The sequence below is a fragment of the Ovis canadensis genome, chromosome 1 (genome assembly GCF_042477335.2).
Source record: "Ovis canadensis isolate MfBH-ARS-UI-01 breed Bighorn chromosome 1, ARS-UI_OviCan_v2, whole genome shotgun sequence".
Classification (NCBI taxonomy): Eukaryota; Metazoa; Chordata; class Mammalia; order Artiodactyla; family Bovidae; genus Ovis; species Ovis canadensis.
Window position 1 is genome coordinate 280,863,188 of NC_091245.1, and position 15,446 is coordinate 280,878,633.

The following is a 15,446-nucleotide window of genomic DNA, read 5'->3' on the forward strand; positions in this document are numbered from 1 at the left end:
GGAGGTGATGGCATTCCAGTTGAACTATTTCAGATCCTAAAAGATGAAGCTGTGAAAGTGCTGCACTCAATATGCCAGCAAATTTGGAAAACTCAGCAGTGGCCACAGGACTGGAAAAAGTCAGTTTTCATTCCAATCCCAAAGAAAGGCAATGCCAAAGAATGCTCAAAGTACTACACAATTGCACTCATCTCACATGCTAGTAAAGTAATGCTCAAAATTCTCCAAGCCAGGCTTCAGCAATACGTGAACCATGAACTTCCTGATGTTCAAGCTGGTTTTAGAAAAGGCAGAGGAACCAGAGATCAAATTGCCAACATCCGCTGGATCATCGAAAAAGCAAGAGAGTTCCAGAGAAACATCTATTTCTAATTTATTGACTATGCCAAAGCCTTTGACTATGTGGATCACAATAAACTGTGGAAAATTCTGAAAGAGATGGGAATACCAGACCACCTGACCTGCCTCTTGAGAAACCTATATGCAGGTCAGGAAGCAACAGTTAGAACTGGACATGGAACAACAGACTGGTTCCAAATAGGAAAAGGAGTACACCAAGGCTGTATATTGTCACCCTTCTTATTTAACTTCTATGCAGAGTACATCATGAGAAACGCTGGGCTGGAAGAAGCACAAGCTGAAATCAAGATTGCTGGGAGAAATATCAATAACCTCAGATATGCAGATGACACCACCCTTATGGCAGAAAGTGAAGAGGAGCTAAAAAGCCTCTTGATGAAAGTGAAGGAGGAGAGTGAAAAAGTTGGCTTAAAGCTCAACATTCAGAAAACGAAGATCATGGCATCTGGTCCCATCACTTCATGGGAAATAGATGGGGAAACAGTAGAAGCAGTGTCAGACTTTATTTTTTTTAGCTCCACAATCACTGCAGGTGGTGACTGCAGCCATGAAATTAAAAGATGCTTGCTACTTGGAAGAAAAGCTATGACCAACCTAGACAGCATATTAAAGAGCAGACATTAATTTGTCAACAAAGGTCCTTCTAGTCAAAGCTATGATTTTTCCACTAGTCATGTATGGATGTGAGAGTTGGACTGTAAAAAAGCTGAGTGCTGAAGAATTGATGCTTTTGAACTGTGGTGCTGGAGAAGACTCCTGAGAGTCCCTTGGACTGCAAGGAGATCCAACCATTCCATCCTAAAGGAGATCAGTCCTGAATATTCATTGGAAGGACTGATGCTGAAGCTGAAATTGCAATACTTGGCCACCCGATTTGAAGAACTGACTCATTGGAAAAGACCCTGATGCTGGGAAAGATTGAAGGCAGGAGGAGAAAAGGACGATGGAGGATGAGATGGTTGGATGGCATCAAGGACTTGATGGCTATGAGTTTGAGTAAACCCTGGGAGTTGGTGATGGACAGGGAGGCTCGAGTGCTGCAGTCCATGGGGTCACAAATAGTCGGACTCGACTGAGTGACTGAACTGAAGTGATAAACTCAGAATATGTATCAATATAAACGGTATGAACGCTGTGCTCTGGAGTCTGGGAGCTGCAACTGCTGAGCCTAAGCGCCTGCGCTCTGAGTCCTGAGAAGCCATTGCGATGAGAAGCCCAGACAGGGCACTGCGCTCGCTGCAACTAGAGATGCCGCGGAGAGCAGCCAAGACACCGTGCCGCCAAAATAAATAAGTGAATTAGTAAGATTAATTAGTTAATTAAAAAAAACAACTCATACTACACAACACAGTAAACTTTAAACTGGGCTTTGTCAATAATCGCGTATAATACAATAGTTGCTCATCAGGGTAACAAAGGCACTGCGCTAATGGCAGATGTTAATAAGTCACGGGAGAGAGTGAGGGGCATGTGGGAAGCCTCTGTGCTTTCTGCTCAATTTTCCTGTAACCCTGAAACTGCTTTAAAAATAAAGGTAATTTAAAACGCATATATGTATGTGTATGTGTAGGTAGAAATGTAGGAAAATATCTCTCTGGCAGTATATCCGATAGTTCAATTTTCCGAAGGCATGTCTAAATCAACAGTAAAGTGAAAAGTGAAAGTGAAGGCGCTCAGTCGTGTCCGACTCTCCGCGACCCCGTGGACTAGCCTGCCAGGCTCCTACATCCACGGGATTTTCCAGGCCAGAACACTGGAGTGGGTTGCCATTTCCTTCTCCAGGGGATCTTCCCGACCCAGTGGTCGAACCCAGGTCTCCTGCATTGTAGGCAGACGCTTTGCCGTCTGAGCCACCAGGGAAGTAAAAAATAAATAAACAGTAAAGGTTGTAGGAAATTAGAAGACTGACGATCTGGGAGGGAAGAGAAGGACTCCTTCAGTCTTTGCTGTCTGCAGCAAGTACTCACCTTGTGTGCTGAGCACCTGCAGGAGTAGGGGCTGGAGAGAGAGGCCAGTGGCGGTTCTCTGCACGTGAGGAGCTCGGGGTCGCGGGGGGAGAGTCACACAGATGTGTTACCAGACAATAACCAAGCTGGGGCTTCTCTCTCTCCGTCTTCTTCTTTTTTGCCTGTGGGATCTTTGCTCCCAGACCAGAGATGGAAGCGGCCCTGACTGCGGCGGTTGTGCAGAGTGCTGACCACAGGCCTCCGGGGAAAGTCCCTGCTGGCGCCTGTTTCCCAGCAAACTGCGCACACTGGGTCACAGCCCCGCAGCCCTGCGACAGGCACCGTGAGCCGGTCTCACGGGCGAGGACTCGGGATCTCTGTGCGCTGACTGACCTCGCCCACAGTGAGTGGCAGAGCTGAGCATCAAGGTCAAGAGTGTTAGCCAGAAGCATGGGTAACTTGTCCACAGCGCCAGGGATGGAGGTATAGCATCAGTTCGTTTTGGAAGAAGAGGACCATAAGGGATTCGTTTTGTGGAGTCGGTCCGAGTCTCATCGTGGTGAAGCCCTGTTCTCCCCCTTTCCTTCTTCTTGCCTTTCTCCCCCACCAGAGTGAAGTCTCTGCTTGCCCCTCGTCCTCATGAGGGCTGCACAGTGACGCACAGCTCAGTGGACAGGCGGCCAGAGGAGGGAATGCCGAAAGCCAGCCCGCCCACCCCCCGCCTTGGCACCAGCGCCTGTCCAGCTCAGGTTCCTGGACGTAAGAGCGAGGCCGCAGCCTGGCCTCTGTGGTCCTGAGACCAGCGGTCCTCCAGGAGCAGCCTCTGGGCATCGCAGCTCCGGCACAGCCTGCTAGTGTGCGAGGCCTCCTGGGCCCCAGGCAGGGAAAATGTAGTGTGCAGTTTGCTGACAGTTTCTATAAAAGCCCAGTATTTACTGAATAGCAGAAACACTCAGAGAGAACACTCAGAGCGAGAGGGCAGAGCCGCTCGGCGCCCCTCGCCCGCCGGGGCGGCCCAGCTCTCCATGTCCGGGAGGGAAGGAGGGGAGGATGGGACAGGTGGCCCTCGTGAAAAGCCAAGCTGCTTCTGGTTGGCTTGGGTTTTATTTCCCAATCACATCACTTCTCTACTTGAACCGTCCCAGGACGCAGCCCTTGCTCTCAGGATAAAGGTCAGAAGCCCCCATGTGGGAGATGAAGGGCCTGGAAAGCTTTAGCCTTCCTCCTCGCCCGGCCCTCCTTTTCTTTTATTTTTGATTAAAAAACAAACAAATAACAGGTGTTTTTTTTTTTTTTTTTTTTTCCTGCATCACACACAGCTTGTGGGATCTTGGTTCCCTAACCACAGGTGGAATCCCGGCAGCTGGTAGTGACCAAGTCCTAACACTGGACGGCCAGGGAATCCCCTGAGGTCCCTGTCCTTATTTTGTATGATTGTTTTTAAAGAAACAAATGCTCTTATCGCACATTTATACAATCTGCAGTTGTAGCAAGTGTCCACCCCTTCTACGACTCCGTCAGTAAAAAGTGGTCGTCAGGGGATGTTTCTCTGTTGACACACACACACACAGAGTATCTTTTCTTTTTTTTACAAATCCATATCCCTTATTTTTTAAAAGCAGAAAAAGGCGTACTGCCCCTTTCTTGAAAGTCCCTTAAGCACGGCCGTGCTCTGCACACCGCAGGACTATGCATGCATCCCCTCCGCTCTGAATGACTCTCTCCCTGCCACTCAGTTAGTCCCAACTCATTCCTAGCTTCTCAGCCAAAGCACCGCTTTCACAAGCTGAACTTGAGCACCAGCAGAAGAGCGTTTCTGATGCCTCGCACGATTCCACTGACCTTGTCAGAGGCGTTCACGACTCCTGGCACTTTGCCTTTATTTGAGTTTCTACGGATGCATTTGTGTGATGATTTAATTAGCGTCTGTCTCTCCAGTCCTGCCTGCCTGCCATTTTAACCGGAGCCAGTGCATAGACTTAGAATAAGCAGATACGCCTGGCCTGAGAGGGGAGTTCCACAAGCATGTATTAGATAATAAATAAATAAGCGCACATGTGAAGGCAGTGTTCGAGCACTTAAATGGTTTTGCTTGTTTTGGGCCAGGAGCATGGCTTTCGGGAGCTCAGTTCCCGGACCAGGAATTGAACCCGAGCCCTCGGCAGCAAAAAGTGCAGAGCCTAAGCACTGGGCCACCAGGGAATTCCCTGTAGGTAATTAGCTTTGAATAAAGGGAGTGAGAAAGACCCTGACGCTTCTCCCTGTCCCTGAGTTCCTGGTCTGACGAGCCCGGCCCCAGAGGCTGAGCCACGGCAGAACTAAGAGAAAGGAGCGCGTGAGGGTCTCTTTGATTCTGTCGGGAACCTGAGCCCCGGGCACTTACCCTCTGTGCCGTCCGCTGTGGCAGCCACCAGCCGGGTATGCTCTTTAAACCTAACTAGTAACAGCAAGTTAGCACTTTAGTTCCTCAGTGTCGTTGGCCATGTTTTACACGCTCAGTGGCCACACCTGGTCAACAGCTGCCAGGTTGGACCGTGCTAACATAGAACATTTTCATTGTCACAGAAAGTTACACTGACTAGTGCTACCTAGGGTGAAAAACAGCCTTTTCTGCGCAGGAAAGAGGGCCGGGGCGGAGCCTGCCCTGGTTACTGCCACTGTGTTCCGCCTGACGCCGAGGGCCACCGCTGAAGAATCTCCACCTATAGACGGGACTCCTAAGTGCTTCCAGTGGGGTTAGTAAAGCATTAAATTTGTTATAACACATGTTTAGGCCCCTAGTCAGCCCTCAGGAAATAGTAGCCACTATTAGGGAGCAGTCCTACACTGTTGTTGGGAGTGTGAACTGGTGCAGCCTCTATGGAGAACAATATGAAGGCTCTTTGAAAAATTAAAAATAGAAATACCATACGACTGGGCAATCCCACTCCTAAGCATATATCCAGCTGCTGCTGCTAAGTCGCTTCAGTCGTGTCCGACTCTGTGCGACCCCATAGACGGCAGCCCACCAGGCTCCCCCGTCCCTGAGATTCTCCAGGCAAGAACACCGGAGTGGGTTGCTATTTCCTTCTCCAATGCATGAGAGTGAAAACTGAAAGTTAAGTCGCTCAGTCGTGCCCGACTCCTAGCGACCCCATGGACTGCAGCCCATCAGGCTCCTTTGTCCATGGGATTTTCCAGGCAAGAGTACTGGAGTGGGGATATATCCAGAGGAAACCATAATTCCAAAAAATACACGCACCCCCAATGTTCACTGCAGCACTGTTTATCAGAGCCAGGGCATGGAAGTACCCTAAATGTTCACGCATAGAGAAATGAATAAAGATGTGTCACAGACGTGCTGGAATATCACTCAGCCGTGAAAAGAGTGAGACAATGCCATGTGCATCACGGACGGACCCAGAGACTGTCATCCCAAGTGAAGCGAGTCAGACACAGGAAGACAGATGCATGATATCACTTGCATCTGGAATCTTAAAAAGGGTACAAAGGAACTTATTTACAAACCAGAAGTAAAGTCGCAGATGGAGAAAATGAACTTAGTAAAGTCACAGATGGAGAAAATGGACTTATAGCTCCCGAGGGGTTAGGGGGGTGAGGGGTAAACTTGGAGACTGAGACTGACCTATGAACACTACCATATATTACACTATTTGTGATAATATTAACACTACTGTACATGATATACAGAGGCTAGCCAGCAGGAAACTACTGCACAGCGCATGGGAACTCTACTCAACGCTCTGCAATCACCTACATGGAAAAGAATCTTAGAAAGAGCGGGTATGTGTAGTGGATAACTGATTTGCTCTGCTGCACACTTGCGATTTGCACAACATTGTGAATCAGCTATACTCTGATAAAAGTTAAAAGCAAAGCGGTGGCCACCATCGTCATCATCTGAAAGGTAAAGTGATTGAGAACAAGAGAGAGACTGGTCCAAGTTACTCACCTTCTCTGAACCCCAAGTTCCGCATCCCTAAGCTGGGGATACTGTAGTAGCTTGCACGTCCAGGTAAGGATTAGATGGGACACTGCAGAAATGGGCTCATGCAGCGCCTATCAGGTGGTAAGCGTACCTAAGCTGTTAGTTGAAAGCGAAAGTGAAAGTTGCTCAGTTGTGTCCGACCCTTTTCGACCCCATGGACTGTCCCTGGGATTCTCCAGGCCACAGTACTGGAGTGGGTAGCCGGTCCCTTCTCTAGGGGATCTTCCCAACCCAGGGATTAAACCCAGGTGTCACACACTGCAGGCGGATTCTTTACCCACTGAGCCACCAGGGAAGCCCCAAACTGTTCGTTTTTCTTCCTTTATTATTGTTGAGCACTACCACAAATTTGATTTTCTCATACATCAACTCAGAAATTGGATTCCAGCTGTGAAAACATTCCACGGGTGTGCCTGAAGCCGCGAGGATGTGGCTGGCAGGGCTAACTTCCTGAAGCTTTCCTTTGGTTTGCTGAGGACTCACAGCCCAACTTGTAAACCCAATGGTTAGTAAGAATCCGTTAGATTCCTTTAATCGGGCCCATATCTCTGGGATGCCCAAGACGGCTCACCAGGCTAGGGAGCGCGCCCGACTTATGCTGTAGGTCAGAATTCTGCAAAAAGAACTGGTAATCTCTAACAACTGAGCTTTTAATTAAGCCATAGCGAGACTCCGCTAAGGTCTCCCGTCAATCCTGCTGGCTCTGTTTTCTTCCAAATTTTAGGCTTGTTTCCATAAGGCAACCAAGTTCCGAATAGGATACGTGAGAGTGGGAAAAAGAGAGGGAGGGAGAGGATGTTTAATCTGATGTCAAGTTTAAGACGAGAGAGGGAAAGGTGTGGGCGGCAGAAAGGGAGCCCTAATGCTCCTTGAACACCCACCATTTGCCAGACGATGTTCTGAGTACTTTTTCTTGTGGACTTTCTTTTATCTTATTTTTTTTTAATTCAAAAGAATACTTAACCATATGGTCAAAATGTAATTATATTTAAAGTCTATAAAATTTACATGCATGTTTATATTAAAAAGGTAATTTACATGAATATAAAATTGTTTTAATTAAAACTATTTTTTACATTTAAAAAATGCTATTTTTCTTCTACCATAGGCAAAGTGACCTTTCAAAACTAAAAAACAAAGTGAAGTCATAATCACTGTCAGATTTTTAGTCAAAGATACTAAAATAAGCTGTTTTATTAGCTTTTTAGAAAATTCAATGTCTTCTTAAATAATTTTATAAAATTGTTCACATTCTTTGCACTCAAAAGTTCATCTATTAATGGAAAAGAAAATCTACTTCATGCTTCCCAGATGTAAGGTTTAGATGTATAAGCACATACATTTAAGGGCAACATGAATTCTTTACCGTTACAAAATGTCCAGGCACTGTGAGGCATTAGCGAATGCGGGTCTCCTGGAGGAGAAGCTTCAGAACCGCGAACTGAAGGCAAAGGGAAACCGGAAGCGGCGCCCGGCGCTCTGGGAAACAGCACTTTGTTACGCAAGAGTCTTCTGCATTCCTGCTCAGGAGGAGGATTTGACAAGTTAATTAATTTGTCTTTTCTCTTACCTAAGCATTCCTGCCACTCAAAACTTTCCTGAACTCCCAAACGGTGCCTCGTTCGGATGCAAAACTTCTCAGTATTGTGATGCGGGCGACTTCTGTTTCCAGGCTCCAGGACGAGAGACGCGGGGAACAGGTCTCAAGTGCGGGCTTGCTGCTGCGGGCAGAAGGTGCGCGCTCGGCTCCCTGGGACTGCACCGTCTGGAGCTCACACCAAGTGACAAATGAAAGTGAAACGAAGTTGCTCAGTCGTGTCCGACTCTGCGACCCCGTGGACTGTAGCCTACCAGGCTCCTCTGTCCATGGGATTTTCCAGGCAATAGTACTGGAGTGGGGTGCCATTTCCTTCTCCAGCGGATCTTCCTGACCCAGGGACGGAATCCAGGCCTCCCGCATTGTAGGCAGACGCCTTACCGTCTGAGCCACCAGGGAAGTCGGACAAACGAAAAGGTGAGTGTTGGCGACTCTGATTCTCCGAGCTGTGGGTCCCAGCACAGGACTCCTCTTGCCTGAGGCTAAGGGTGGTCCTGCTTTAGAAAGGAGTTGAGCAGCTCGCATCTTCCATAGGGGCGTAAAGACTATTCTTAAAAGGCAATACTACAGTGAACTCTCAGTGAAGACTGAGCTAGAAGGCCATGCAATAAGGCCCTCCTTTTGCTCCGAACATCTCACACGATGGTTTAGAAATAAAATTCAAAGAGAAAGTTTAGTATGATGATGACCGTGATCAGGGCCACCTCACACTATACTCAGTAACTTATTGAGACACGAAACAGATGTGCGTGTGACAGGTAAGGTCGGCAAAGCTCACAGAGCGTGTAGCAGAGCACCTTTAGGAGCACGGCTAGGCAAGGAGCTTTTAAACGGGACACACAGAAGCAATGAACCTAAAACACCGACAAATTACATCTTAACAGGAAAAGCTTCCGATCATTAAAGGACATGACTAAGAGTCAAAGGTAAGTCACAGACCAAGAGGAGAGGGTCACAACATATGTGGCCATCAGAGAGCTTCCCCGGGGGCTCAGTGGCAAAGAACTGGCCTGCCATAGCAGGAGACAGAGACGCAGGCTCGACCCCTGGGTCGAGAAGGTCCTCTGGAGAAGGAAATGGCAACCCACTGCAGTGTTCTTGCCCAGGAAATCTCATGGACGAGAAGCCTGGCGGGCAAAGTCCAGTGGGGTCACAAAAGAGTCAGACACGACTCAGGGACTAAACAACATAGCCTTTGAAGGATTCAAACCTAGGCTGCACATTGGAAAAAAAAGCGAAGTCGCTTGGTCGTGTCCGGCTCTTGTGACCCCATGGACTGTAGCCTACCAGGCCCCTCTGTCCATGGGATTTCCCAGGCAAGAGTACTGGAGTGGGGTGCCATTTTCTTCTCCAGAGGACCTTCCCAACCCAGGGATCGAACCCAGGTCTCCCACACTGCAGGCAGACGCTTTATTGTCTGAGCCACTAAAAGTCCACCACAAATAATAAAAAAGACAAACTGATTTTAAAATGGGTAAAAGACTAGGGCAGACATTTATTTGACCAAAGAGGATATCCTAAATGCCAATTCACAAAAGACAATGTGCTCAATGCTATTACGCATGTTGTAAACGCTAATGAAAATCTCGAGAAAGCAGAGCCACCCTGGCAGTGAAAGTTAAGCAGACTGATGGCACCAGAGCCCAGTGAGGAGGGCGGGTAAGTTGTACAGTCGTTTTGGGGAACTGGCAGGACCTCTTAAAGTTTGACGTGCGCTTTCCCTATGAGCTAGCAACTAACTGCTACCCTAGGTACCTACCCTGGAGAAATGAGCATATTCTGTTAGGGAAAACAGTGACTGAAACCTCCCACCCTGGCCAGGCACCACCGTGACCATCTGCATGAGTCATTTTACAACAGGAGGTCCCGGTAAGGAACACGGCACTCACAAGTCACTACCAACCAGAAGAATCAGGAAAGGTCAAAAGAGAGGACTCGCCAGTCCACGTGTCCTCCCAGAACCCTCCTTGCTGGAATCCATGTTGGCTGAGCGGTGAGGGCCCCCCCAGGAGGGGCCCTGGGTCAGAACGATCGGCCACAGACAATCCAAAACAAATCCTCTCACCATAAACCCGGGACCGCGAGCCGGGTGCAGAGCCGTCCTCCCGGGGGCCCTCACCCCGCTGCTCTCGCCCGGGGCCCCTGCCCAGCAACGTCTCCTGCTTTGTCAGCACGTGTCTCCTCGGATAACTCATTTCTGAGCTTAGAGGAGAGCCCACTTTCCAGGTCTCCCTTCCTGGAACAATATGACTACAGACAGACATTATAAAAATAGTCTTAGAAATTTTATTCGTAGTAATCAAAAAAATATATTGGAACTGTTCACCAATAAAAGAAGGAGTAAACACGCGGTACGGTCATGTAATGGAATACTAAACAACAATAAAAAGTAATATACGGGTACATGGAACAACGTGACAGGTATCATAATAGTAGTATTCCAAAAAACGCCTGACAATGAGATCCCATGCGCTATGGCCATATTTACATGAAGCTCAAAACCTACAAAACTAATCGATGATGATGAAGCCAGAATAAAGATTGCCTTAGGGTCCTGACTAGAAGGGAGCAGAAAGAAGTCTCCTTGGGTGTTAGGAAAATTCTTTGTATCAGTCTGGAGAGGCCAAGGAAGTGTGTTTATGAAAATCCATTAAGCTGGACAGCTAGTGTCAGCGTGCGTGCCCCGGTGCTCACAGGAGCAATATTTTCGATTATTCGCCGAGATGTGGAAGCAGCCTGAACGTCCACTGGCAAATGAGCGGATGAAGAAGATGCGGTCGTGCCCGACTCTGTGCGGCCGCGTAGACGGCAGCCCGCCAGGCTCTCCCGTCCCTGGCATTCTCCAGGCAAGAGCACTGGAGTGGGCTGCCATTTCCTTCTCCAATGCATGAAAGTGAAAAGTGAAAGTGAAGTCACTCAGTTGTGTCCGACTCTTCACGATCCCATGGACTGCAGCCCACCAGGCTCTTCCATCCATGGGATTTTCCAGGCAAGAGTACTGCAGTGGGGTGCCACTGCCTTCTCTGATATATATACGTAAATACAGAATGAGCTATTAACTATAAAGAAAGAAGGAGACAATGCCTTCTGCTGCATCGTGGCAGGACCTAGAGGTTATCACACTGACGTCCATCACCTGCTTCTGTTTTGTAAATAAGCTCATTTGCATCAGGTTTTCAGATTCTGCATATGTGATGTCTGTTAGTTGTTCAGCCACGTCTGACTCTTTGTGGCCCCATGGACTGTAGCCCGCCAGGTTCCTCTATCCATGGGATTCTCCAGGCAAGAATCCTGGAGTGGGTGCCATTCTCTTCTCCAGGGGATCTTCCCGACCCAGGGATCAAACCCCGGGTCTCCTGCATCACAGGCAGATTCTTTACCATCTGGCAACTAGGGAAGCCTACCGTCCCTGGGATTCTCCAGGCAAGAGCACTGGAGTGGACTGCCATTTCCTTCTCCAGACATATGTGTTCCCATATGATGTTTGTCTTTCTCTGTCCAAGAATATGCATATATTTATAAAATGAAGGATGACTCATTAAAATAAAAGAATGAAAAAATGCCATTTGCAGCAACACGGATGGAAATGTTTCACCTCCTTTAGACTTAAGGCCTTCCTTCAATAGAAGACTGAGAGATCTGCTAAACAATAGGTTCAGCAAGAAAAGAAAAGACAAATCTAGACTGAAGGCGTATTGTGCAAGAAACGGGGAGCGTGGGCTTTGTTGGAACGTGTTGGCGTACCGGGAAGGATAGAGGGAAGAGGTAGCTAGGGAGCTGGGGATGGATGTGTACACGCTGCCGTGCTTGAAATGGACCAACAAGGACCCGCTGTGCAGACAGCAGAGGGCGCGCTGCTCGAGGTTCTCTGGCAGCCTGGGGGGAGGGGGTTTCAGGGGAGAAGGGAGACGTGTATGTATGGCTGAATCTCTCTGCTGTCCACCTGGTGCTCTCACAGCATTGTGCATCAGCTATACCGCCATACAAAAGAAAAAGTTTTTAAACAGTTGGCATAAATTGATAAATATGTTAATTAACTTTGTCCTGCCTGTTATGGACTGAACTGTGGGCCCCCCTTAAAGTCCTAAACCCTAGTACCCCCGATGAGATTATCCTCTGAGACAGGATCTTGTAAGAGACAAGGCTAAATGAGGTCACTGGGCTGGGCCTTCAGCCACCACGGCTGGACCCTTATAGGAAGAGGAGATTAGGACATGGACACACAGCTGGAGGAGTGTGTGAGGACACGGGCGGAACGCACTGCCTATGCACCAAGGAGGGGCCTCAGGAGAAAGCAGCCCTGTCGGAACCTTGACCTTGGACTTCCGGCTTCAGCCCTGTGAGGAGAGAGGCCTGCTGGCTGAGCCGCAGCCTGAGGCACTTTGTTACAGCAGCCCTAGCAAACAAATGTGTTGTCCAGTCGCTCAGTCGTGTCCGACTCTTCGCGACCCCATGGACTGCAGCACACGAGACTTCTCTATCCTTCACTGTCTCTCAGAGCTTGTTCAGGCTCATGTCCACTGAGTCGGTGATGCCGTCCAACCCTCTCACCCTCTGTCGTCCCCTTCTCCTCCAGCCTTCAGTCTTTCCCAGCATCAGGGCCTTTTCTGATGAGTCAGTTCTTCACATCAGGTGGCCAAAGTATTGGAGCTTCAACTTCACCATCAGTCCTTCCAGTGAATATTAAGGACTGATTTCCTTCAGGATTGACTGGTTTGATCTTGCAGTACACGGGACTCTCAAGAGTCTTCCCCAACACCACAGTTCAAAAGCATCAATTCTTCTGCACTCAGCCTTCTTTATAGTCCAAATCTCACATCCATACATGACTACTGGAAAAACCATAGCCTTGATGAGACGGACCTTTGTTGGCAAAGTGATGTCTCTGCTTTTTAATATGCTGTCTAGGTTGGTCATAGTTATTCTTCAAAGGAGCAAGTGTCTTTTAATTTTGTAGCTAAAGTCACCGTCCACATTGATTTTGGAGCCCAAGAAAATGAAATCTGACACTGTTTCCTCATTTTCCCCATCTATTTGCCATGAAGTGATAAGACCAGAGGCCACGATCTTAGTATTTTGAATGTTGATTTTTAAGCCAGCTTTCTCACTCTCCTCTTTCATCTTCATCAAGAGGCTTTTTAGTTCCTCTTCACTTTCTGCCATTAAAGTGGTATCATCTGCATATCTGAGGTTGCTGATATTTCTCCTGGAAATCTTGATTCCAGCTTGTGCTTCTTCCAGCCCAGTGTTTCTCACGATGTACTCTGCACATAAGTTAAATAAGCAGAGTGGCAATACACAGCCTTGACATACTCCTTTCCCAATTTGGAACCAGTCTGTTGTTCCCTGTTCGGTTCTAACTGTTGCTTTTTGTCCTGCATACAGATTTCTCAGGAGGCAGGTCAGGTGGTCTGGTATTCCCATCTCATTAAGAATACTCGACAGCTTGTTGTGATCCACACTGTGAAATGTTTTAGCACAGTCAATGAAGCATAAGTAGATGTTATTTTGGAATTCCCTTACCTTTTTTATGATCCAGTGGATGTTGGCAATTTGATCTCTGGTTCCTCTGCCTTTTCTAAATCCAGTTGCAACCTCTGGAAGTTAAAGGCTCACATATTGATGAACCTGGCTTGAAGGATTTTGAGCATAATTTTGCAGGCATGCGAAATGAGTGCAATTGTATGGTAATTTGAACATTCTTTGGCATTGCCTTTCTTTGGGATTGGAATGAAAACTGAACTTTTCCAGTCCTGTGGCCACCGCTGAGTTTTCCCAATTTGCTGGCATATTGAGTGCCGCACTCTCACAGCATCATCTTCTAAGATCTGAAATAGCTCAGCTGGAATTTCATCATCTCCACTGGCTTTGCTTGTAGTGAAGTTCCCTAAGGCCCACTTGACTTCACACTCCAGGATATCTGGCTCATGGTCATTTGGGTCCTTAAGAACTTTTTTGTACAGTTCCGTGTATTCTTGCCACCTTTTCTTTTCTTAATCTGTTCTGCTTCTGATAGGTCCTCCCTGTTTTTGTCCTTTATTGTACCTATCTTTGTCTGACATGTTCCCTGGTATCTCCAGTTTTCTTAAAGAGATCTCTAGTCTTGGCATTGGTCGCTTAAGGAGGCTTTCTTCTCTCTCCTTGCTATTTTCTGGAACTCTGCATTCCGTTAGGCATAGCCTTCCCTTTCTCCTTTGTCTTTCGATTCTCTCTTTTTCTTTTCTCTTCTTTTTGTTTCTCTTCTCTTCTTTTGCTTTGAAGAACACAATGAAGCAGGGCAAAGCCCGGCAGAGTTTTGCCAAGAGAACGCACTGGTCATAGCAAACACCCTCTTCCAACAACATAAGAGACAACGCTACATGTGGACGTCACCAGATGGTCAGTGCCGAAATCAGATTGCTTATATTCTTAGTAGCCAAAGATGAAGAAACTCTATACAGTCAGCAAAAACAAGACCTGGAGTTGACTGTGGCTCAGGTCATCAGCTTCTTATTGCAAAATTCAGGCTCAAGTTAAAGAAAGTAGGGAAAACCACTAGGCCATTCATGTATGACCTAAATCAAATCCCTCACGATTATACAGTAGAGGGGAGCAATAGATTCAAGGGACTTGGTCTGGTAGGCAGACGGCCTGGGAACTATGGATGGAGGTTCGTAACACTGTACGGGAGGTGAAGACTAAAACCATCCCAAAGAAAAAGAAATACAAGCAAACAAGCATACTGTGGTGAGAAGTGGAAAGTCGCTTTTTGTCATGGAGAATGTGGATCAAGTATTCTAGACAAGAAGAAAGGCGTGACTGTTTGGCCAGGAGTGAAAACGTGCATCCTGCTTAGTTCCTTCCCAGAACACTGTTGGCAGAATCGAGCGCTTCTGCTAGAGACTGACCCTCAAAGCCTCAAGTACCTGGATCTAGGCCCGCAGAGTGAAGGTGCCTCTAACCCTCGCCTACAGGCTTCAGTCTGTAAATGCTGAAACACGTGAACGAGAAGGACGCGGCCGTGCTTAGAGTGTTTAACTCTGGGGAGGCGGGCACTTGGGGAATGAGATGAAAGCAGTGAGGAAGGAGGACGTCTTTCTTTTTCTCTTCTCGGCCATGCGGCTTTGGGGGACCTGCTCTTGGACCAGGGGCTGGGGCCAGGCCCCCTGCCGTGGAAGCGCAGAGTCTTAACCACTGGCCCGCCACTGAGGCCCCTGATTTCTTAAACTAATAATACACATCTCTCTGGCAAATGAACACATTAAGAAAATGTGGTTGGTGAACATGCAGATATTCAGTCACTCCCCATGTTTTCCTATAATGACGTGCGCAGCTTTCTGCTTTTGGGGGATCATGTGGCCAGCCTCATGTAGTGTTTGCTTGTTTTCTTCAGCCAAAGTGTTCGCTGAGATACAGCACTTCTTTTATGAATTTTGAAACACTCCCCTCTGGATTTTAATTTTAGCCCCAGAGGGTCAGCCAGCCAGGATTTAAGATTATGGAACTGAAGACACAGACTTTCCCTTGATATGCTAAGTCACTTCAGTCGTGTCCAACTCTGTGTAACCCCATAGAC

The 15,446-nt window shown here is 47.7% G+C and overlaps 1 protein-coding gene across 1 annotated transcript in view; it reads left to right on the forward strand.

The window, feature by feature from the left end:
* The first annotated feature begins 7,775 nt into the window (after positions 1–7,775).
* Positions 7,776–15,446, forward strand: part of KAT2B (lysine acetyltransferase 2B) — a 109,250-nt gene continuing 101,579 nt past the window's right edge. Inside the window, exon 1 of the mRNA XM_069582553.1 lies at positions 7,776–8,308. The gene's annotated coding sequence lies outside the window, so the exon portion shown is untranslated. The remainder of the gene's footprint in view (positions 8,309–15,446) is intronic.